At 42.2% G+C, this 24,884-nt stretch overlaps 1 protein-coding gene across 3 annotated transcripts in view; it reads left to right on the top strand.

The window, feature by feature from the left end:
- LOC124554776 (protein O-linked-mannose beta-1,2-N-acetylglucosaminyltransferase 1-like) overlaps positions 1 to 24,884 on the top strand; it is a 1,050,404-nt gene that overhangs the window by 184,139 nt on the left and 841,381 nt on the right. For all 3 annotated transcript variants that reach the window (XM_047128420.1, XM_047128423.1, XM_047128421.1), the window contains exon 2: positions 17,494 to 17,530. The gene's annotated coding sequence lies outside the window, so the exon portion shown is untranslated. The remainder of the gene's footprint in view (positions 1 to 17,493; positions 17,531 to 24,884) is intronic.

Raw genomic sequence — 24,884 nt, forward strand, 5'->3', positions numbered from 1 at the left:
ATAAATCGATCTTTTTTTTAAAAAAAAATCTCCTGATTACATCCTTGTTAGCGTTTCTACAAAAAGTGGCTACGGAAAAAAAACTAAAAAAAACCAGAAAGATGAAACGTGTATAGATTAACTTGTTGCACTTTTATCATCTTTTACTGAAATGCTCATCGACGGCGTGTTTTTGTAGCCTTTGAAAGTCAAATTCTTCACACCTGTTGCAATCGCGCCGAAGTACTTCTTCCTAATAGTCTAAGCATTATGAAGAAGTGACCGCAAAAATTATTAACTGAAAACAAAAAGTATGAGCATATAAGAAATCAAATTTAAGTAGAAAAATAGAGTTTCTTTTTCATGAAACCCTATCCAAGTTAGCGGACATGGCCAAAAAAATTGGCGAAGTTGCAAGAAACGGTCTTTCTTATATAAGTAAAAAACTATAGCTTCGACTGAAAAATCTTAAATGAGGAACTTGTAGGGCTTCACAAGCTCTCTCGATTGCTTTCTTGTGTTTCCAGGTATATCGAAAACACTGAAAAAATCGTTTTGTCTATCACTCGTTCATATTCAAGTTTCCATACATGCTCTTTACTGTAAGTATAGCTCGCAGTAAACCATTTTTTTTTTTAAGTCGATCGCTATAGTTGGCTAGATCTTCTCAGCAGATGGGCCGACAGTAAGGGTTTTATGGTTATTTTCTTCGCAAACATTTGTCCTACCATGGTATTAAATAATTTTTACGATTTTATTAACTATACGGATGAGAAAATGACTTCGAGAAACTTGCAATTTTGTTCGGAGTGTTTTTTAATCACCTCAATTTTTATGTAATGAAAATAACTTTAAAAAAAGAAATTTATGACATTTTTCACTAATTTAAAAAATTATATATTTTGTTCTACGACCTGTTGGAGCCGGGATAACTTCTTTTTAATATATTTAGAGGACGCAATTAACAAAAAAATGGCTCTGAGCACTATGGGACCTAACATCTGTGGTCATCAGTCCCCTAGAACTTAGAACTACTTAAACCTAACTAACCTAAGGACATCACACACATCCATGCCCGAGGCAGGATTCGAACCTGCGACCGTAGCAGTCCCGCCGTTCCGGACTACAGCGCCTAGAACCGCAACACCACCGCGGCCGGCGCAATTAACATTTTACAGCGATGCACTTGATGGAGATTAATATTGAATAATTATATTTTTAAGAGAAAATACTAGAATATGTTTCATTAATTTTTAGTATTAGCAACTGAGTAATAAAATGAAGCCTGCAAGCGCAGAGTGCATCCGCTGGTGTGGGCGGCAGAGTGGGGAGAGCTGGCTCGCGCTCGACCTGAAAACTGATTCTAAACGGACCGCGCATGCATACTCTCTGGCATCTCGGCTTCCGTATCGTACAAAAATCAATCTGTGTGCACTCCGGAGTAGCTTGAAGAGATAAACACGAATGTTACAGTGATTCTCGCCTTAGAAGCAAAATGGCCCCGGAAATATTTAATTTACGTTTTGTTCATGCATATTGTCATTTTAATAATTTTGTGTTATAGAATACCGTAAATGGTTTGTTCGATTAATGGTACTTACTTTACACTTTTTGCTGGTTTCTTTAACACTTACTTCATTACTTCAGTACTTAATTATTCTCGATTCGGAATTAAATAACTGCAACATGTCAGGAAAAGCTTAAAGAATTTTATTTATTTACACAAATTTTTAAGACTACTACTGTCTATAATATATATTTAAAATAATTATAATGAAAACTATGTTATACACTCGTCCTGTATAGATAAAACTATTTATCGAATGAAATTCTTCTTTTCTTTGTTGTTTAGTCTTGTCAAACATTCTTTCTCTTACAAAATTTCCTGAAGACGTGTTTTGTAACATTAAGAGAATCTTCGTCAACATTTTCACATTGTGACTCAGCAATATGTTCGTTGAGAAGTTTGTCGCAAGCATCAATAGTGTGTTCGTCTATTCCGGTGTTAGGAGGAGTGTAAAATACCTTCTTTAAAAGCTCTTTTCATAAAATAAAAATTGAAATAAGTAGTTAAAAAACGCCGAACAAAAGTGCAAGTTTTTCGAAGTAATTTTTTGATCCTTACAACTAATACAATCGTAAAAATTATTTAATAGACGGGTAGCACAGCTCTTTGCGAAAAAAGTTAGTATAAAATCGTAACTGTAGGGCCATCCGCGGAGAAGAGCTAGTCAGTTATCGAGATGGCCTTTTTCAAAAATTCTATACATCTTGAAAAATAATTCATATTTTTTAATTTTTGAAACAAGTTCAAAATGTTCAAATATGTGTGAATTGTTAAAGGACCAAACTGCTGAGGTCGTCGGTCCCTAGAATTACACACTACTTAAACTAACTTATGCTAAGAACAACACAAACACCTATGCCTGAGGGACGACTCGAACCTCCGGTGGGAGAGGCGGCGCAGTCCGTGACATGGCGCCTCTAACCACGCGGCCACTCCACTCGTCTTCAAATAAGTACATTTTTTGACTTACTGCTGACTATACTTGCAGTAAATAGCATGTATGAGAAGGCGAATGTTAACGAGTCATGGAGAACTCGATTTTAAGGGTTTTTTTCGATATGTGTCGAAACGGAAGAGAGCAATCGATATTTATAAAAAAAGCAGTCGACAGATCTTTTTAATCCCTACATTTTCTCACTTAACGGTTTGCGATCGGAGGTACAGTTTTTTACTTAAGTAAAACCATTTTTTTACACCTTTACGGAGATTCTTGGCCATGATCGCCATCTTGAATCGTGTTTCATGAAGAAAAAACTCTGTTTAAAATTTGATTTCCTATATTTTTAGATAATTTTTGCAAATTTAACATTAGCCTGTCACAGAATGCTTGGACCATAGAGCGAACAGATTTTTGCTTGGGTTGTATTTCGTGTAAGGAACGTAGCTCGGAAATGTAAATCACTCCGTATAACGTATTCAGAATGCACAAATTGAAAACAGAGATCGAACTTAATAGAGGCAAAAAGTTAGCTCGGTAGGACGAAAATCGAGGAAGAAATCGGCCGTGGCAGTTTGAAGGAACCATCCTTGTATTTACTTAAGAGCCTTAAGGAAAACCACGGAAAATCGAAATCGAGACAGGACTGCCCCCAGAATATAAGCTAGATATTCTAATCACTGCGTAACTTTTCTCGATGAAACTACAGCGGATGCACATCAATTCTAAATCTTTATATGTGTACGCGTGATGTGTTCGGATGGCACAACTTCAAAATCTGGGTTCAAATGGCTCTGAGCACTATGGGACTTAACTTCTGAGGTCATCAGTCCCTTAGAACTTAGAACTACTTAAACCTAACTAACCTAAGGACATCACACACATCCATACCCGAGGCAGGATTCGAACCTGCGACCGCAGCGGTAGCGCGGTACCAGACTGTAGCGCCTACAACCGCTCGGCCACCCCGGCCGGCCAAAATCTGGGAACTCGATTTTGTTTATAGCCTATTCCACGGTGCAATCTGTCTCTAAGATCAGTGTTGAGTCATGTTTAAAATAGAATGTCTGTTAGGTGTTGCGTACCGCTAGCTACAAATACCTGTATACATTGTTTAACCACATTACTGTAACCGCCTAGTAAAAGGATTGTTTGCACCGCATTTACCAGCTAAACGATTTGACTCAGGTGCTGATCGTCTCGACGGATAACTGGGACGATGCGTGCACTGCTTCCTACAACTGTCGAGAAGTGAGAGGTGGAGGCTTCACACTATGAACAAAGCGGCCCATAATGTTTCACAGTGGCTTAAATGGAAGAGAATCCAAGGAATTTGGTCGCCAGAGAAGTACACTGATATCTTGAACGTACACTTCCAACAGTTTGGTATGGCACAATATCTTGTGGTAAGATTCCATTCTGCCCAGGGAGACAATCATTTGCTGGTGAAAGGAATCTCCAAAGACAGATTCACTACCACAGAGGTCAAGAATGTCTTGCACATGATTTCAGAGAATTCCATGAGGACATTTCCCAAACCGTATCACTGTTCAGTCAGCCTTGTGTTATACCAGCAGTGGCTTCAGAGCGTTTGTGCTCTAAAACATATCATTGGACACGCCGACGTTTATCCGTATCTCATCGGAGGATATTTCCCGTTGCTCGTCAGCCGTATTACAGTTTCGTTATTATCTAACAATTTTCAGTCTGCCTCCTTATGTACGTCTCACTTGTCATACGTCATTAACTATGAGTCTCAGATGTCATAACAGCATTGTCCATCTACAGTAATTTGGATTTGTTTTGAGAATTCTGTAACGTTGTGCAGTGTGTCACGAAATATAAGTTAAATTTTAAAAATCGTATTGTAGAATGCCGGCTGTGGTGGCCGAGCAGTTCTAGGCACTTAAGTCTGGAAACGCGCGACCGCTACGGTCGCAGTTTCGGAGCCATCCTCGGGCATGGATGTGTGTGATGTCCTTAGGTTAGTTAGGTTTATGTAGTTCTAAGTTCTAGGGGACTGATGACTTCAGCTGTTAAGTCCCGTAGTGCTCAGAGCCATTTGGACTGTAGAATACAGTGTGGTTGAAAAATCTGTGACAGTGACGTTAAAGCCTATCGAACTTGCACAGTACAGACTAAAATCCTTAGCATTCTTTTTCTGAGTCGAACGGCTTCTGCGCAGATGCAGTTTGACAAATGAGATCTTGGGAAACGAATTTCCAACACAGGCTGAAGCGGACAGACCTATACGAGTTGTCTCTGCCTACATAACTTGATTCCACGTTTCTCGCTTCCGCCTCCGTGCCACGAGTGCAATCTCTGTCGCAGAAACAGCGCACGAAGCCTTCCAGAATGTCTTGTTACTTTTCCCCGCTGCGCTGCTCCTAGTGATAAATTCCTTTTGCTTCACTTCTTGAGGCTGCATCACACGTTGGCTGTCGAACTTACGATTAATTCTAAAAACTTGTGATTAAATTAGTTAATAGCTTCGTGCACGTATGACAAAATAAAACAGTTCGCGAAATTTCCCATGGTTTTGATGCCTTTGCACTCACGATACTGACGCCGTTTTTCTTCATCACCTCATTATTAATAGTAGTGCTTTAGACATTATTAACTTGACGAGCCCATCCCCGCCTTTTAGAGTATATATTGAAGCAACTTATCACCCTTCCTCCGACATGAAACCTCTCCACCCCCTCCAAACCGCTCCCTCCCCTCCCTTCACCCTTCCTACCGACTTTCCAACCAAACGATGAGGCCAGTCTTCACTCTAAAATTTTAGAAACGCTAAACTAAGAATGTAATTGTGTGTAAATCTACAGTTGCGCTCTATAAGCAGAAAATCAAATAACAAGAGAAAGTAAGCGTTTTCAGTCTGAGGACTTCAAGCACTACCGCAATGTGAACTGACTGTTGTTGTCGTCATCATCTTCATTTGGAAGATAGGCTCAATAGCCTATTACGTTACCCATTGTTTTTATGGTCTTCTTGGGTCACTGTTGCGTGTAGGCTGATATCTTGAAGCTAACCATCTAACTTACTAACTTTCATAGTATATATATATATATATTTACTTCTCACGGTGACGTCTACATTACTTACCTTCGCAAGAACACCCTTTCTCTGTTTCGAGGAATGTAATCTCATTGTAGTGCACGCTCTAAGCTTTCCATTTAATTTCTGACAAAGATTCGCTTTTATAAAACATAGTTGTGAAAGTCATAGTTTTTGAGAGCTTCATCTTCAACCCTTTCCTTGTTTTCCTCGTCAAGAAAGTTTTTACAATCACATATGTGACTGAAGCTAAGATTTTATATGGAGCCAGTACCCCTACTTAGAGTTAAGTCACGTCCTAGATGTTTGAAGTCTGCTATTCGTTCGAGGGTAAAATCTTTCGAGCAATATTTTGGGATGTAGCCGACGTTTTCCTCGAAGGCCACTCCTCTTCTTTTTGGATACTAATAGTTTTTTTTTTTCGCTGCGGAAATACGTTTTCATATAACTGATGACAGACAAATCGCAGTTTTCATCTGTGCTACAGACTAAACTAAATAAATCGAGACAATGATGTGATTCTTGATTGGAGAAAGAGAATAAAGAATTATTTTTACGCTTTTATAGATAAATGTTGCCACATAAGGTATTGTGGACAAGTTACGGAAGGCGATACGAAACTATTGCACTTTCTCTTATGAAGACAGATCTTTACTCTCCCATCCGGCCTTGTTGTCGTCTTTGCGATAACTATCATTTCGTGCTGCCTTTGGGATGGAAAACCAAATTTTAAAAAATCCTGTCTTCTAATGCATTTGTGACTCACTAAGCTGTGCTCACTGAGCCGTTTGGTGTGTGGTTAAGACACTGATCTCGAATACAGAAAGAGTGTAGTTCAAATTCCAACTCATACGTTCCGAGTTAGGTATTACGTGGTTACCCTATATCACTTCACACGAATGCGGAAGATCGCGTCAGTGATATCGCAGTACATTTCTTCCCCTATACTTGTGCTCCGTCTTCAATGATCTCGTCGTACGTGAAGCGTACTGAATTAGCATGTTTCGTGTTCTTTTGCAAGACAAAGCATGAGACAGTCTAATAAGGACGCAGGAGAGTAAATAATTCACTGCACTCTTTCCTAAATTGTTTCTCTTGTGCAGCTTGATGAAGAGGGGTTGGGCATCAATGTTTGGACACGCGAAGTCGCCATTCCAGGACGCGGAATGCTCGGTCGCGGCTTGGTTGCTGTTTGCTCGAGAGCTGGGGGCCAGTATGCATTCAGATTGCTGGCAACTTGCCGCGCTCAGGGAGTTTCACAATGCGCGGAAAGAGAGCCCATGGCCCGCAAACCAGTCGGAACTTTACAATGAAACGTCCCACTTCCGCTGCTGTGAAACTACGCCGCAAAAGCCAGTGTTGTAACGGCTTCATCGGCAGTGAGGTGCTGCTTGCGTGTCAGGCAGGTAAAGGGCTGCCGAGGTACGTTAGCAGAACTGTGTTTGTTCAAGTATGTGCAAATACTTGAATGTAGGCGCTGACTGACTGACGAACGACGCGAGTATTCAAAATGCAGTTCTCATACTGGGTGTAAATCACGCGCACTAACTTCCAAAAGTCGCTCTCGTTTTGTTAACAAATGAAATTTATTGGCATCACAAGTAACACAACAAATGCTTTTTGTCTTACTAATTTTTGAGAACACAAAATGAGCTGTATTTCAGTTAGGATTTAGCCATCAGCTGAACGCGGGCGTGTAGCTGCATTACTTTGCAGTTGCAAGAAATGACAAATTTAGGATTTTTCACTAACGAGGAGAACACGGCAAGTGCTATAAACGAATTTCAAGTACCTCCGCTCGATGGAAGAGGGGTCACAATAAGCGAACACGTGTCTCGGCTTATCCGCAGGTACTCGACCGTTTCTGAGAAAGGGACCGTCAATGTTTTTGAGCCCTTAATGTGTGTTTCAGAGAGTAAATAGTTCAACAGAAACTGGCACAGTGGGTAGCGTCGTGGCTTTACACTTTCGCACCCCGTGTTCGAAACCCGATTATTACTTTTACTTTTGTTTTCCGTTTATCCATTCATGTCCAAAGAAGATTAATTCACGAATGTTGTCCAATGTATATTCAAATAATGTTGTCTTCAGTCGTCTACTAATTGTATGTCTGGTGAATGAATTTAAGAAAAAAACAACAACAAATTATTTGAAACTGTTTTCGATCAAATTTCTGTGGTGCATCTTGATTCGGGGGTAAAGTTATCTGTGTCGCGAAATTATTACCAGCGCGAGAAATCTTCAGCAATGTTAACGATATTTCTTTCCCGAGTGAGATTCGTACGAAGAAATGCCACTGTGGAAAATCTGCCTTCGCTCGTGGTGTTTGGAATTTCTCTGTTCCGAATGTTCTACGATCGTTATCATTAAAGGGAATGCACCAAATCTTCCTGAAGAATAAACATAAGAATAAAATATAAGAATTAATATAAGAATTGATAGAAGAACGAAATACAAGAATATGAGAATGTAAAAAGATCGTAACACCTAAAATACCATACACACATACATTGAAGAGCCAAAGAAACCGGTACACCTGCCTAATATCGTGTAGGGTCCCCGCGAGCACGCTGAAGTGACGTAACACGACGTCGCATGCACTCGACTAATGTGTGAAGTAGTGCTGGAGGGAATTGACACTATGAATCCTGCAGAGCTGCCCATAAATCCGTAATATACGAGGGGGTGGAGAACTCTTCCGAACAGCACGTACCAAGACATCCCAGATATGTTCAATAATATTCATGTCTGGGGAGTTCGGTGGCCAGCGGAAGTCTTTAAACTCAGAGGAGTGTTCCTGGAGCCGCTCTGTAGCGATTCTTGACGTGTGGAGAGTCGCATTGTCCTGCTGGAATTGCCCACGTCCGTCGGAATGCACAATGGAAATGAATGGAATCAGGTGATCAGACAGCATGATTACGTACGTAAGCAGTAGAGTCGTATCTAGATATATCAGGGGTCCCATATCACTCCAACTGTACACGCCCCACGCCATTAGTGAGCCTCCACCAGGTTGAACAGCCCACTGCTGACAAGCACGGTCCATGAATTCATGAGGTTGACTCCGTACCCGTACACGTCCATCCGCTGATACAATGTGAAACGAGACTCGTCCGACCAGGCAACATGTTTCCTGTCATCAACAGTCCAATGTCGGTGTTGGCGGGCCCAAGCGAAGCGTAAAGCTTTGTTTCGTGTAGTCATCGAGGGTACACGAGTGGGCCTTCGGCTCTGAAAGCCCATATGGATGATGTTTCATTGACTGGTTCGCACGCTGACACTTGTTGATGGCCCAGCATTGAAATCTGCAGCAATTTGCGGAAGGATAGCACTTCAGTCACGCTGAACGATGCTCTTCAGTCGTCTTTAGCCCCTCAGCGCCAGACACTCGTTGTCTTATATAGGCTCCCGCCGGAGGTTCGAGTCCTCCCTCGGTCATGGGTGTTTAAGTAGTGTGTAAGTCTAGGGACCGATGACCTAAGCAGTTTGTTCCCTTGGGAATCCACACACATTCGAACATTCTTACATAGGCGTTGCCGACGGCAGCGCCGTATTCTGCCTGTGTACATATCTCAGTATTTGAATATTCATACCTATACAGGTTTCTTTGGCGCTTCAGGGTGTGTTATATAATAATGGTATGACATTTCCTGTTAAACCCAGCGGTAATTTTATAATTAACATAACGCTCTTACGTTACCCTACTAGGCCAAAATCAGACACTATAGCTTGGTAGTGCAACCTGAAGGATTGTATGCTTCAGAGTATCTTATTTTAAATACATAAGGGGAGCTTCATGAACCCGATAACAAAGAAAGAAAGATTCGGAGGAAAATACTCTGACCACAGAAGACTACTGACGGGCCTTGGATGAAGAGGTAAAACGGAGAACTCCACAAGTACACAGAATGGAACACGGACACAATGAGGAAGCGGTTGTTGAAGTTGTCTGGACACCAGCTAAGGGTGGATAAATGTCAACTGACCAAAATGATCTTCATCTATATCGTTGGTTTAAAGGCCGGTTTTAAAGCGGCAGATGAGTTGAAGAGGGATACAGTCGGAATTGCGCCACAGGTGGTCCACAATAGGAGAGAATTCAGAAGCAGAGTTAACTGTACAAAATCATTTCAAGAGAAAACACCAAACAGGAAGCCCAAACGGATCATTTCCGATGAGGAGAGAAAAACAAAAGAAACGAATTAATGAAGGGGTTCTGGGAGGAGACGAGAAGAAAAGCCAAGAAATCTTACGTTCTTTGCGGTCCATGGAAGTCCAGAACCAGAAATAAAAAAAAAAACAACAATCAGGTTTCGAACACTTGGCGCAAAAGTGAGAGGCCGCTACGCTAACCAATGTGCCTCCATTTCGGCTGAGGTAACCGTTAACTAAAACACATCTCAAGTACGTCGAAAAGATTGACCGTCATTTTCTCAGGAACGGTCGTGTAGCTAAGGATTTGTTCAGACACGTGTTCGCTTACTTTGACTCCTCTTCCACTGAACGATGTTTCAGGGAAGTCGGTTTATAGCACTTTCCTTGTAATTACAGAAGCGGAGGACAGCAGCATTTGTGGCGAGTAACGTTGCGGAGATTCACTCGTGAGCTGTGAGACAAGCAAATGCTGGTAAATCATGACCAACATACACAATACGACAACACGCTCTTTGGCCCTGCTGTACTGAATGCTGAGAAATAACAGTGACCACTGAAACACACCTACAATTTGGGTAAGATCAGTTGGATAATGAGCACTTCCTCTTTTGATCAAGTCACCAGCCGGGAAAGATATGGCTTATTTTCTATTACGGAGAAAATGAGAGTACGTTGGCTTTGCTTGTGTGGATACACACTTGGAATAGCGCCGCTCACTGTGACGATATGTGTGCAACGTGCGCCATAACTCCCGGTGACCACATAGATGATAAAAGCAGAGATGGAAGAACGTCACAAGTATATGGAGATCGTTGTCTTCTGCACAAAGCTTCAAAAGATGATGATGGTGATGATGAAGATACTACTGCTGCTACTACTATTGCCACTACTACTACTAATAATAATAAGAAGAAGAATTAGAAGAAATTAGGCGAATCACAAGCGCCGATGAGAAAGGATTTCGGATAAATCCGATTGATTTTTGGGAACCATAAAATTCAAAATCAGAATGGACGGCAGTGGATGTGAGTTTCGTTTGTCTTGAGAGATTCAAAATGCAGCGGCATTTCATTCGTTAAACATAATTACAATTCATCCCCAGGAACGGAAACAAAGTAAGCTTATAAAATTTAGGCGTCGACTTTTACGGTTTGCTCTCTGCTTTACGACAGAGCCTTACAACTCAACATTAGGAAATGCGTTACGCATATGAAGAAAGAATATGTTTTCTCTAGATGGAGTTAGTTACAAAATGTTCAAAATACCGTAGAAGGATTTACGTGTGCATATTTGACAATGATTGTAATAAAAACCGGTAGCTCTTTGGGAACGTGGATAATATCATAGCGCCGTTTTAGATACTGTGATTGTGTTGCCTTTTTTTGCACTGAGGAAGTTTTCAACCTATCTAACGATTTTGTTTGCTACTAAAATGTCTAGCGTTCACTTGTTGAACTGCAGTATTCCTGTATAATTGTATGTGAAAAGTTAAAACTATGTTCTGGAAAAAGTTTTGAACCCAGACCTCTGCCCAGTCGCTTCATTCGAACACGGCACAAGGAAAATAAAATTCCAACTTCTCACGGCCTCTTCCCTAGTACAGTTCGCTGGTGGAGCCGGTTCGATTCACTGGTCCTAGGAATATCAAGCATTGTCACATTCAACAGAACCACATCTAATAGGAAACATTATGCTGTCCACACAAACCTTCAAGTTCCTGATCATTTTTTTTCCTTTTTTTCCCTCCGGAAGTGTTCTCCCTCTGTGCTTGTTCTTCTCTTGAAGCACGGTCTGGTGTCCCGGTGTGTTTTTCATGAGGATCACGAGAGCCGCGGTTGTTTATGCAGTCCTTTTGCGAGGTGCTACTTGCAACTGCTAACGCTTTCTTGTTCCTCTCAGGATAAATGTTCCGTCACTAATGATCCCCTACTTGATGGGACGTTTAACATAAAAGAGAAACCTTCTTTGAAGAATCCGTATCAGATAGCAAGCCTCCAAAAGCGTGCGCCACAAGCAAAAATTTAAGTCGTTAACCTTTAAAAAATTTTTTGTCACATGCGAACTAAATTACAGTTCTCTAATATTTTTATTTTGACTGCAGTTTTCATACGGGCGCAGTATCACATGCATTTTGCAGCGAGCAATGCGCCACATTGTTCCAGGCAGTTGACTTGCTTCCAGAAGTAACAGGATTGAGACTCCTTTCTGATTTCGGTCTTCACCATTATGTTCTGTATATGGAACGATAAATCAGAATTTGTGAGACTACAGGTTTTCTTACAGTGCACTTCACTGTTACATTGAATGTTCCTCATTTTTGAACATTTTTCACTTAAATCACTTCGTGTCACTGCATTTCTTTCATTTCCTCTCCAAAGGTTCCACCATTTCATTCCGGGGAATTTGATTCAATTGAACCATTAGGCCACCTACCTCTTCTTAAGGTCTGGAACCACGCGACCGCTACGGTCACAGGTTCGAATCCTGCCTCGGGCATGGGTGTGTGTGATGTCCTTAGGTTAGTTAGGTTTAAGTAGTTCTAAGTTCTAGGGGATTGATGACCTCAGAAGCTAAGTCCCATAGTGCTCAGAGCCATTTCGAACCTCTTCTTAAGTAGGTAACTTTGAAGCAGTCCGCTTTAGTGTGGCAATAAATGTCTTGCAGTAAAACATAACATCTATGTCACAAAAACATAAAAAGTGCAGTTCTTAAACTGATAGAGCAGTATAATTTTTTAAGGAAAATCTGTAAGTGTGATGTGCAGAAACGGATGCTAAGTTGCTCCAGCTAAGTGTGTTGGCTGAATTACCAGTGGTAGCAAAGAATAACGTTTTTGTTTCTTGGCTGGCACATGTCTGGTGTTCTGCTACACATTCAGATACCCGCTCCGCAGTGTCAGTGGGATACAAAATTTTGTTGGCTGCTGTGGGTCACATTGGATATGTGGAGATAGATTCCATAGTTTCCTTTTGGCTCCTCTGGCGGCGTACTGTGGTACTGCGGCGCGAGGATTTCAGTGTGTGCAGTGGCTGCAGACATGTACCTATAAACGAATAAATACTTAACTACGCAAATTTATTGTTTTTGGATGACATTCAAAACCTTATGAATTCCCCTCGTATATGTTAAGGAAAACTTTGTTGGTGAGGGAAAGAAGGAAAATTAGAATTGAAAGCCCAGTCGACGACGACGTTATAATCGGAGCACAAAGTCCGATTGGAGGAACGATGGGAAAGGAAATCAGTTGTGCTCACTCAGTGCTGTGCACCACTTGGTACACGACGATATATGCCGCGCGGGATTAGCCGAGTGGTCTAGGGCGCTGCAGTCATGGACGGCGGCTGGTCCCGGCGGAGCTTCGAGTCCTCCCTCGGGCATGGGTGTGTGTGTTTGTCCTTAGGATAATTTAGGTTAAGTAGTGTGTAAGCTTAGGGACTGATGACCTTAGCAGTTAAGTCCCATAAGATTTCATACACACACACACACACGACGGTATGGAGAGGTGGGCTACATCTACATCTACGTGATTACTCTGCTATTCACAATAAAGTGCGTGGCAGAGGGTTCAATGAACCACCTTCAAGCTGTCTCTCTACCGTTCCATTCTCGAACGCCACGCGGGAAAAACGAGCACTTAATTTTTTTCTGTTCGAGCCCTGATTTCTCTTATTTTATCGTGATGATCATTTTTTCCCTATGTAGGTAGGTGCCAATAGAATGTTTTCGCAATCGGAGGAAAAAACTGGTGATTGAAATTTCATGATAAGATCCCGTCGCAATGAAAAACGCCTTTGTTTTAATGATTGCCACTCCAATTCACGTATCATGTCTGTGACACTATCTCCCCTGTTTCGCGATAATACAAAACGAGCTGCTCTTCTTTGTACATTTTCGATGTCATCCGTCAGTCCCACCTGATGCGGATCCCACGCCGCACAGCAGTACTCCAGAATATGGCGGACAAGCATGGTGTAAGCAGTCTCTTTAGCAGTCTCTTTAGTAGGCTAAAGAGTGGTGTGGCAGCTGTCGTCGTAGGTAAGCTAGATAGCAGCAGAGATGATTAGCGAAAACGTTGATAGAGTAAACATTAGTTTCACTTACCTTGTAGCTTTCTCCAAGCGTTGCGAAGAAACTTTACAAAAGAACAAACGGCAATCAAGCCCAGCTATTACAAGAAGCAACCGAAGAGCGCCGTGTAGTGTGAGGTTCCTGCTACTAAGACTGAAAACTTCCGTAGACTGCTGCTGAGAGTGGGCGTGTAGCTGCCACCTGCCATCCTGCGTCGTCGGAGCCAATGAAGGCGTAGCTCGGGGTGCGCGTCGCTGGATGCGCCGGGTCCCCGTGCGACCACTATCGGCGTCTGCCGGAAACAAGCGTTTCCGTTGACAACTGTCAGACGCCGCTGATGGTGGTATCGATCTGTGGTACCACATTCAAAGGAACTATCCAAGCATTCGCCTTACGCGATTTACGAAAATCACGGAAAACCTTGATGTGGATTGCCGGAGGGGGAGTTAATCCGCCGTCCTCTCGAATTCGAGTCCAGTATCCTACCAGTACTGAACCTTGCTTTCGTTTTGGGAAATCCAGTATTAACCGCGTGTGGGTTCCCACTGATCTAATGTTCTAGATCACTGGTTCCTAACCAGTGGTCCACGGTACACAATTAAATTTCAGCCTTTTTATTCGTTTTAAATTATTATTTCCTTGTTACTCCTGTGGTGTAGCCAGTAGGCTAAGCGTGGATGGCCGGGGTGAGCACAAGTTGAAAGGTAACAAGCTCGTAAGATTATAAGAATTCAGAGGAGAGGCTGAGTCGTTTCTAGCGGAAAAAAAATGAAAGACTTACTAGAGGATTTTTCTGAGCTGACATCTCGGATGCATTAGGTTTATCTTATGGACACTTTTGCACATTTGAATAAGCCGAACTTGCAAATGTCAGGCTCGGGAAAGAGACGTTAAAAGGTGCAGCAAATATATTTGTATTTGAAGATAAACATTGTGCCTTTAATTGCAAACATCAAATATGGATACGTAAAACTGACGAAAATAATTTTTCTGCGTTTCCAACATCAGAAGCGTTCACTGATGATAAAAGTTTGACACCATGATAGAAACGGTAAGAACGCATTTGAATGTGTATCTCTAGAGCAGCTTGGATGTAAAAGAGCAGTTTCATGGACTGAAATTCGAGAAATTGCCTTGCGCTATCTAATGGTTTTATCCTAAACTTCTTTATGTGAACAAGGAGTTCCTACATTTCTGGTAATTAAAAACAAATCCATAGAAAGTAAGAGGTAAAAAGCTGTAGCTTTGAGCAATAATGTTTGCTCTGCGATTACGGAACTTGAACAGAAGATACAAGCTCAAAAATCACATTGATGCAAACCGAATCTAATTTTCTACTAAAATGTCATACTTTCTATTATAATATTACCGTTAATGAATATTACTTTTGAGTTCAACTAATGTGTTAAAAGTTTTGATTAACGTTTATTTTTGGAATGATACAGTTTATTTTTCTTGAACGTTGTGGTCTATGCTAACAAAAAACAAATAAAAGTGCTCCGTGGTCAAAAAGCGGATGCGGACCACTGACATAAATACAACTCGGCAACCTAAAATCCGGTGCTTTACAACACGCCTTCCATCGTCAACAAACTCAAGACTAAGACTATCAGTTCCTCGAAGATGCCAATAACATGCTACAAAGGTACTGTGGATCCTATAGGTTGACAATTATTGAACTGTATGAAAAAAAAACGTAAATTAGTTACAAACTACGGCGTGCACACACTTTATTCAACATGCAAACGTCACTACCGGTATTCGGATGTAGGTTACGATATCTTCGATATAGCTGCCATCCTTGGCGATGATGTGGTGCAGACGAATAGCAAAATTCTGCGTGACCCGCTGAAGTGTTGGAATATCGATGCTGTCGATGACCTCCTGAATGGCTGTTTTCAGCTATGCAATGGTTTTTGTGTTATTGCTGTATACCTTGGCTTTGATATAGCCACACAAAAAGAAATCACATATGTTCAGATCCTGAGAATATGGTGGCCAATCGAGGCCCATGCCAGTGGCCTCTGGGTTTCCCAGAGCCAGAATACAATCTCCAGAGTCCTCCTCCATGACGTCAGACACTCTCCTGCTTGGATGCGGTCGAGTTCCGTCTTGCATGAACCACACCTTGTCGAAATCGGTGACACTTTGGAGAATTGTGATGAAATCATCTTGCAAAACCTTCACGTACCGCTCTGTAGTCACCGTGTCATCAAGGAATATCGACCGATTTTTCCGTGACTGGACATTGCACACCACTCGGTCACCCGTTGAGGATGAAGAGACTTCTCGATCGCGAAATGCGGTTTCTCAGTCCCCCAAATGCTCCAATTTTGCTTATTTATGAACGCATGCAAATGAAAGTGGGTTCATCACTAAACCAAAACCATACATGTGAGTACTAATTCCCATCAAACCCCGCGGCCACCCGTGCGGTTTCAACGTCCTAATGCAAACTGTTCAGAAGTTATGACGATTTTATTTCATATGGTTCAATAATTGTCACCCTGTATATCTCCCGATAGGAAATCGTTGCTCGTAGATACGACGAGTATTTCTTTCATTGTCCCTCGCCTTACCATAACACATAATCTTGTCAGTTACTACAAACTGCTCGTAAATCAGGATTTCAGCAACAACTGGTGAATCACATCTGATATGAGTGACGCTCATATGACAGACGGAAGAGTAAGCAGACCGATTTTCTGCAGTTGTCATGATTTTCACGGGCTTCTCCCGGCTACGACTTCCACAAAGAGTAACTGGTTTTTTTCTAAAAATCAGTTTTTCATTTTTTGGAATCGGATTGTTAAGATCACATTTGAGATACTAAACTCTGATTCAAACATAGTGGAACAAGTATAATTTAAACTACCTTTAAGGCCCTTATAGTTCAGTAAATGTGCTTCCCCCAGCCTAATCTTCATTCCATTTTTAGTCGTCGCTTTACGGACTGAAATTTCAGGGCTCCATCACGCTTGCAACACGGAAAGTTTTATAACCAAAAGAGCTTATTTTGATCGTGGAGGAGAAACCTGTTCCGTTAACGAACTAGAATACTTAAATGGTTGTAGATCACAAAGTGTGGGCCAATTAAAATGAACTCGCATCTATTTGTCAGATTTTTGAGTCCTAATCTTATGTTTAGCATCTGTCTTAGCAACACGCGGTAACTTAATAAGGCCGTAGCTTTGTAGCTGTAGTAAATTAATCACGACTATTAATATTTGTCCTTAGAACTAATTAATACTCTTCAAACTTTTTCATCTTTTACATTAAGGCTAAGACGCCCGCGATTGTATTTTCAACTCAGTCTAAAGTATTTTACTTCGTCAGTCACTCTTTGATGAATTTTCTTGAACTATTCATTTCTTCAAAATCTGTTAACGTATTTTCCACAAATAACCCATTATGTGTAGGAGAATCACAAGGCTGTGCACTTGACAGCTTGAAATATTTTTGTTTTCTGAGACAAAAATTTGATGATAACTTTGTTTTACTTAAATGATTGGAAACGATAGCGGCTACTCTCAAGAAATAATTTTCAAAACTAGTACAAGTAAGTCTCTTAAGTAGGGACGGGGAAGAAGCGCGCGAGGCATCATCAATCACTTGATAAAACGCTTTCTCTCCGGCTCCATCTGTCAGAAGCTTCACCGGCTTTCAGCTCGCGAGGACCGTGACAAGCGTTCATTGTTCTAACGAGCTTCTCATTTCTTCTTTTCAGGTGAAGCAAGGACTGTGAGTGCCAGGTTCCAGCAACGGTATGTACAATAATACGCGCGCTGCTCTAGAAAAAATACCAAGGTAACAGTACCGTTATCGTCTACTCATATTCCACAGACAACTGCTAAATGCGTGGCATAGAGTCTTCTGCACTCTTACTAACCACTTCCTTACTCTTTCATTCTCCGCGAGCTCAAAGATTTGCTTCCACAGGCGACTTTGCGTTGATGATGTGACAAACTTGACCGCAGTGTTATTGTGAATGTTTGACAAATATTGATTCCCTGGTCAGACAAGTAGCTTTACGTTATAGGAGCACAGTCTTATCTTCTTCTCTTTAGAGTCTTCACGGGCGATCAGTTATCGTATATGACCTCTCAAGTACCGAAATGGATAACACACTAAGCTCATGTTAGAAAGGAGTGGTACTCATTTCCTCACATACTGATTTACGTTCGTCGTGCAGTGTTGGGCCCTCTTGTGGAAATACGGCCTCCACAATATTCTGATACTTTACTGTGTAATTTCCTATGGTCAGAAATCTACAGGACAGTCCTACGGTACAGCAGCTACCTGTAGTTCATCGACTGCACCAACTCCACATATGCGTCCATATCTAGTCTCATGTCAGTTATTTGACTGTTGCACCTGCTAGCATCACAGGATGGCCGTTGGCACCTTATAACAGCCTCATCGTAATAGGTACAAACATATCTCACACCATTCCACAGAAGTTCCCACATTCAGCGACCAATCTTGTATCATTCACTGGCTGTAATATTAATTACTAATAATTTTCATGGTTTCTCATTCGAATTTGCGTTGAGTCACAACAATATAAAAAAATTAATTTTAAAATTTTTCTCGAAAATTGACATTTATCATCATACAAAGCAACGAATACAAGAAGAAATTGGCGAAAATTAAACAATCCATTTTTTAAAAAACTGTGGTTTCACTTTGGAAGCACTGGGACTTCAGTTTTTAACCACCGATCATTTCATGAGATATATTTGAGAGCAATTCCTCATTTTTTCTAGACGCAGTCCCACATCTTAAAGCTCCCATGCACCCATAACGTCTAAAGCAAATTACAGTCCCAAATAACAAGCAAAACTGGACCTAAAATTTCATAAACGTATGTCAAAAGTAAGTACCGCTCTGGTGGTTTCATTTCTAAACCACTCATAACCGTAGTAGTACAAACTCACATTTACGTTACAATAACTTTAGATATACTTACGTTCACTGTCAGTGATCTCATCAGTACGATCACTATAAATAAAAAAACATACGTGTCTCCGCGCCGACTGTTGCTTTGAACGCTATAACTGACTGCTAAAATGCACTACATTCATAGAAGTACCTCGGTGTAGTACTAGATGTCTCCGTCTTTCAATAGCATCTTTGGTTTCATGCGAAATGTACTGGTAGTTAAAAAAATAATAAAATCGCGGTTTCAGGCAGAAACCACTGGTACTCAAAGGATTAAGGCACATTCTTATACTGATCATAGAGGAATATAGGAAGATTAGAATTCAGTGAGTACAAATTGAAAATGGATAAGGAAGATAACAGAGTGCAGCCTTACACCTGTGTCCACTATAACACAGGATCTTGCCAGCTCAAGAGGGTCGCTTGCTTGCTGACCATCAAAGGTTCTACTGTCCCTTTTGAGAAAGGGTTAGTGTTTCTGTTGAGGAATCCAGGATGCAGGACCGTGACGTCCGCACTTTGGGTGCGATCACCCACTAATATGGTCCCAACTGGGAGATAATAGGCGGAAAGCGGTTGAGAAACAGCGGTTGAAGGGCAGAGGAGGAAAGGTGCTACGGCAAGCGCCGTGGAAAGAAAAAAAACTGTACGAAAATCTGGACGGAACGTCTGCTGGATTTATGATACCAGCAGTAAAAGTTTACGCGTGGGTATAAGGATATGTTAGTAGGGGGTAAGTTATCGTTGTTGCAGGGTGTCGATGGTGTCTCTGCGCCAGCTTAAGGTTCTTCGTTCCTATAACAGTCGGAGTTCCTCATAAGAGATGTCAATTTGATCATAAAATCGACCTCTCGATATAGAATGTCGTGCGGGTTTTGTTTACGTGTACGTGTGTTTGACTGCTCTGTCGTTGCTGGTTTGTGGGCTGTAAGAGCGCAGCTCGCGGTGTCAATTAGATATGCAATAATACAGGGATTCGCCGATATTGCGTTGTATGTGTACTTCGTATAAGCTTGCCATAGGTGGTGAAGTACCCATTTGGTTATGCTTCGACTCGTGAAAGGGATTACTCGAACGTCTTGTGTGTGTGTGTGTGTGTGTGTGTGTGTGTGTGTGTTTGGTGCTTAGGGCGCTCAACCGCGAGTCCAACATCTTCAGCTCCTGTGCAGTCGACTGGCGAGTTTCTTTAATACTTCCACAAAACGGAATTCATTGTGCATGTCTATGGTGCGTGTGTATCCTGGAGCGTTGCTTATGTTTTGTAAAACCTCGTTCTGCATGACCCGCAGGCGGCGCAACTGTATTTTGTCAGGAGCAGTCAAATGAAAGCGATACGAACTGTATAACGACTATGTCGAGGATGTTGGTAACGGAAGCAGATGTCTTTATAAAAGTGTCCCCTATTAGAAATCAGGAAGGAACACCGGGATCGTTGACCATTGTGCCACATCTCTGTTAGACGTGCTCCACGGGAGGCTAGCGAGTCGTGTCTTGCGTCTGACTTCACTATGGAGGCCGGGAAACAGAGACAGCGAGGTGTAGTGCGGTTTTTGACTGCTGTGTATGAAGAACATAGTATGTAATGTGCGCGTGTGTTTGTGTGGAATAAACGATTTCGAGACAAGGTCGGGTGTCAGTGAAGGACGGTAGTCGGCCAGCACAGGCTCATCATGTCCTCACCCCTTCTGTCCCTGCTGTGGTAGATGCTGCCGTCAGAAATAGCCGACGTCGAGCGCTGGAAGACATTCAGCTCACGTTGGACATCAGTCACGGTACAGCTCACACTTTCATAACAGAGCATTTGAAGTTCCGGAAAATATGTGCACAGTGCGTTCCCCACGACCTGACGGAGGAGCAGAAGGTGAACAGAATGTCGACATCACTGTAGCACCTAGAAAGGTATCACGATGAAGAGTATCGATTCGTGTTCCGCACTGACAAGAGAGATGAAACATGGTGTCATCATTTTGAGCTGGAGAGCAAGCGTAAGAGCCAACAATGGCAGCACATGGATTCACCCCAATCGAAAAAATGGAAAGCCGTGCACACAGTTCCGAGAAAGTCATGACGACCTTTCCTTTGGCTGCAGTGGCCAGCTGCTCGCTGACTTTCTGGAACATGGCACCACAATGAACGCACAGCGGTACACGGAAACGTCGCAAAAATTGACGGTCTCCATCAAGACCAATCGTCGCGGAATGTGTGCGGACGGTATCGTTCTGTTGCAGGATAATGCCGGTCCACATGTTGCAAGGTTGCTTGGACTAAGCTACAGAAATTTCCCTGGGAAGCCCTTGCACATCTTCCATACAGTCCCAATCTCTCCTCATGTGATTTCCATATTTTTGGAGCCCTGAAGAAAGGCATTCGTGGCCATCAATTTGCTTCGGACGAAGAGGTGGACTCCTGGGTACAATCACGGTTCCGGAGGCAACAGCAAACATTTTCCCGTGTAGGCATTGACCGTCTTGTCTCACAGAGGGATAAATGTATTAACAGTTACTGCGATTACTTTTGAAGTAACACACAGTTTACTTACTTTATTTCCACCTGTCTCGTTTTCATTTGACTGCCCCTTACAGTTGCGTAGCTCCAGACCAGAGCTGCGTATGTCATCAGCGGCCTAATAAAAGTCATGGACCTTACTCCTTCCTATTTAATACACTTTGCCTATTAAGCATTGCGTTTGAGCCTCGGGTGTGCTCTGTTGGCGACATATGTGGTTCCCCAAGTTAGGCCCTGGTCTAGCCAGACTCTTAGTATCTGACTTCCTCACGGAATCGCATTGGACGTGTGTGTAGCGTGAGTTTTCCTCGGTATTGATGCAAATGCAGTTGCCTAGCTCTAGGTGTGAACAGAACCGCCTCGAACTTATCGATGTACACTCTAACACACCATTTCTCCAGCCGAGAATTGACACCTCAGACAGCTCCCTAGTAGTGAATTAATATTGGACGGGTTCCAATGCTGCGCCCGGATTAATGCGTCATCAGATGGTAGATGTTACCATTGTGTTATATGACTTTGGGATACCGCTAAAATAGAGGTTAAACAATCAAGGCCCCAAGATCATACCTTTGGTTGCTCCGGGTCGGGCCGGTGGAGGAAATCAGCAACGCTGAGTTTGCGGATGAGGCCATTGTGCGAAAGATGGTCGGAGGCCTTTTCGATGTCCAAGAACACAGCCCCCGTTGCCTTGTCCAACTTGTAGCCATTATTATAAGTTGAGTTACCAAGAAGAGTTGTTGTGTTGTCACGTGGTGATTCCTGAAACCAAAATTCTTTGACCTCAGGGTGTTTTTGTTGGAGTGTCTGGTGAGTCGTCTTAGAATCACTTTCACAACAATTTTACTGTACGAGCTCACCAAGCTGATGGGTCTGTAATTTTGTGAGAGGAAGTGGTCTTTACGTGTCTTCTTGAATATCAGTACCTCATTTGGCTTCCAAAAGGCAGGGAACGTTTGGTATTGGAGGATGGCATTTGTGATGTGTGTTAGGTATTCTGTAGCTTTACCTGTGAACTCCTTGAGAACATGATTTTCAATGGCATCTGGACCAGGTGTCCCTATCTGCGGTGTACTTCATAGCCCATGTGATTTCACGTGCACGAGCACTTCTGATTTCGTCGCTAGCTGACTGGGCTACAAATTGTGCGACCGCTTGGTTGTTTCAAGTGTGAATACTGGGTCTGAGGGATCCAGATGTAACGTGAAAGACGTTGCTAGTACTCTGGGCATTAGTTACGTCGTTTCCTCAGCGAAGTAGGCATGTCCGGCAAGACCATCAGATCCTTGTAATGTGGGTGCGTAGTTTCGCTCCTTGGTGACATTTCGAGAGAGGTTCCACACTCCTATGCGTGTAGTATCCAGCTCAGAGAATTTTATGATCCCACTGTGGGTTTCTGAAGTTTTGTATTTTCTCCGTCATGATTCTCTGGGTTCTTCTGGTGCGCAGGTTATGGAGTGGGGATCTTCGCTGCTGCAGTTATTTCTGAGTCGGTTTGACGTGGTGTTAAAACCCAGGACTATCTGTGTAAGGATTTTTGAGTGCTGGCGTGGCTTGATATTGGAATACCGTCAGCCAGTGAGCTCTAGACGGCACTGGTAAGCGTCTTAACAGCTTCATCAGTTTGTGGTGTGTGAGTAACTTCGTCATGAGTCTCTGGGGTGCTCTTGTCAAACGTCTCCTTGAACATATTCCATTTCGAGCGCTTTTAGTCCATTATCCAGCTTGGTTCTATTTTCTTCTGTGTCGCTTCTGTGTACAGTATATCAGGTAGGTTGTAGGAGGCCGACTCCTTTTCAACCCCAATGTTGTAGATGTGATGCCCTTTACGAGGGCTATGCCTATCAGTTCTGACTTTTATCTCGTAGTGTTGGGCACAAGTGAGAGTAAACCAGCTGTAATATGGCGTAGGTTCGGCCTAGAGAGTGATACACTTTTTGCCGTTGTGGTTCCGTATTCGCTAGTCCCAGTCGAGGTGTTTTACGTTGAGATTTCCAACGACGATGACGCGGTAGAATGTTGAGTTACGTGCTGATATCGAGTGTTTGTATGGCTCTTGGCGAGTTTTCTACTAATACCAGTCCGGTGATGGCTCCATTGAACTTGGCTCTGAAAGCTGTGAGGTGTAGCTTCTCGAGTTCAGGGAGGTCGATGTTATTTTGCTCAGCATCTTTGTGTATGATAATTACTGTTTCGCCTCCAACACTGTCGCCTGGTCGGTCAGTACGATAGACACAATAACCTGAGATGTTGTTTGTGAGATTTGAATAGTGACTCGTTTACAAGCGCGATTTGGATACCGTTCCACACTATGATCTCAACTAAACCGATTTCAGTTCACAACTACTCAAGTTGACCGTGATTCTCAACAGTGCACACTCATCTACATTCTACTGTCGACGATGTCGTCCTCCTCAGGTGGTAGTTTTTGGAATTGGCCCTGAATTTACTATAGGATGTGGTAGTGGTAACATCCACAATTGAAATAGTTGTTGGAATGGCACTGCATTTTTATTCAAGTCTACAGTGACTTGGTGTAAAATAGTGCTCACATACAAATGAAATGTCAAAATTAAAATAATACAAAACTGTTCGGTGATGTTGCTATTAACTTGAGACAGATTACGAGCAACTACGATTGTTGACATTGTTATGCTTCATTATATGTTCGGTCGCTACATTCGGCCGAGTGACTGGAGCGTTGCCCTCTCTGGATTTATTTGTACCTGAGACTGCTGTGGGACAATTGTTAGCAGGCAGCCGCTCAACGGTTCTTGACGGTGCACTCTCCTCTGTGAGGGTGAGAGCAGTGGTGAATGCAGTTTCGGTCGGAAGGCTGTCTTAGCTCATGGGCCGCGCGCCTGGTTTGCTAATTTTGAATTTGATTTATTCCTCATTTCACCTGTTGTCTTATATTTTTATAAGCTACACCTTTTCATGTAGATTGCGAAACATATTCCATATTACAAGCAACAATTATTGTTTTCGGCAATTACTATGGAAGTAATGATAACTTAAAAGTGCACTAGAAACTGAAAGAAAAAAAACAACCAAAAAATATTCAGATTTTAAGACGATATTGTGACAGATGATAGGAAAGACTTGGATAGAAAGAGAGAGAGAAATGTTACCCTGTCTGAGGCAGCCTGGTCTGAAAGGCGCGGAACTACTTCGAGCCTTGCAGTCCCGGTTTACTACAGTTTAATTAAGGGATTAATATTTCTAAACACTATTTACAAAAACGCTATGACTATTATGTACATTGTGGAAAGTGCAATGGTGAGTAAGAGCAAAGTATGTTATTTCTTGGGGTTATTAAGTAACCTTCAGTTCCTGTATTATATATCTTGAATTTTACGTGTTATTTTGCTTATATACTAAGTGTTCAGTTACAAGTGTTACATCCAACAGCGGTATAATGACCGCGGAATGGATATGCCTGCTGTTCATACTTAAGCTGGAACAGATTTACAAGGTTGATTGCACTACACTGTTTATTCTAATACAGTTTAATTATTCTAGATGTTGTGTAAGGCTGTCTGCTGTACGTGTTGGTGAAAGTGTTCGCTGTCTGAGTGAGTGTGTGTTTCGGTATTGCTGCATGTGTGGTGTAAGAGTTGGAACTGTTGTCGTACGTGCTTCGTGTGTGTTTCAGTGTTCTGTTATACGGCC

Source organism: Schistocerca americana, chromosome X (assembly GCF_021461395.2).
Source record: "Schistocerca americana isolate TAMUIC-IGC-003095 chromosome X, iqSchAmer2.1, whole genome shotgun sequence".
NCBI lineage: Eukaryota > Metazoa > Arthropoda > Insecta > Orthoptera > Acrididae > Schistocerca > Schistocerca americana.